This window comes from Schistosoma haematobium, chromosome 2 (assembly GCF_000699445.3).
Source record: "Schistosoma haematobium chromosome 2, whole genome shotgun sequence".
Taxonomy (NCBI): Eukaryota; Metazoa; Platyhelminthes; class Trematoda; order Strigeidida; family Schistosomatidae; genus Schistosoma; species Schistosoma haematobium.
The window spans coordinates 26,650,906-26,651,890 of NC_067197.1; positions in this window are offsets into that span (position 1 = coordinate 26,650,906).

A 985-nucleotide genomic window follows, 5' to 3' on the forward strand; every position below is an offset into this window, starting at 1 on the left:
TAAGAGTATGAAAATATAGCGTTTTCACCACCACTCTAGAGTGGTTAAGAATACAGTAGATCATATACACAAACTGATCACGCAACCAAATTGGAAACTCAAGCCCACGCTTTATGTAGGATGCGTTAAAACGCTGGATACTTTTTTATTTAATTATACGTGACTCATAGGCGACCTTTTAGTACCATGAAGCGTCCTAAACACTGATGCATTTTTTAAAAAATGCTTACAAATGTTCTGTGTTAGGACAATATCTTAGGGGGGCCACCCATAAATCGGAGGCGGAACACAGAAAGCTAAGGAGATAGCCCACCTTCTACTCCTCATGAGTAGTTAGGCCTTGGAACTTGCCATTAGCTAAGTTAGTTCAGGGGGAGGAAACTTGATCCATTCTAAAGAAGTCAGGACAGTATTACATTCATGGTTCTATAGTCACTAACATTCGGGAAACACCGGAAATAGGATATTGTAATAAAATGAAACCCAGGATTTCATTAGAGTGGTTTGGTCTGTACTGCAACAAAGAGTACAAACAGCTCAGTCTGTTACTTATTCAACGCGTCTGAAATGTTTGTAGATCAATATAATGGTAGAATATAACTTATGGATAGACAAATAAACAAACAAAGGAACACCATAAAGATACCCATATAAGGCCTTCGAATTAATCGCCCCACTGAGGTCAATTTGGTCGATGGGACTGAATTATTGCATTTGACATTCGTATGTTCTGTCAGGCGTCTTATTATGAATAAGTATACTGATGCGTGAACTTAATGTTTGTACCAAACAGTACAGACAGCTTCTACTCATTACAAGTTGTCGAGTCTTGGGATTCTCTACTATCCGTCCAAGGGAGTCTTTTAGGAGTGAACTTCATGCACTCTTAGGAATTGTACTATGTACCTAGATCTCAATCTGGGGATATAGGTATATGGACATGAAGGCTCGTCAAACGACAGTTTTCAGTATTCCATCCATAACC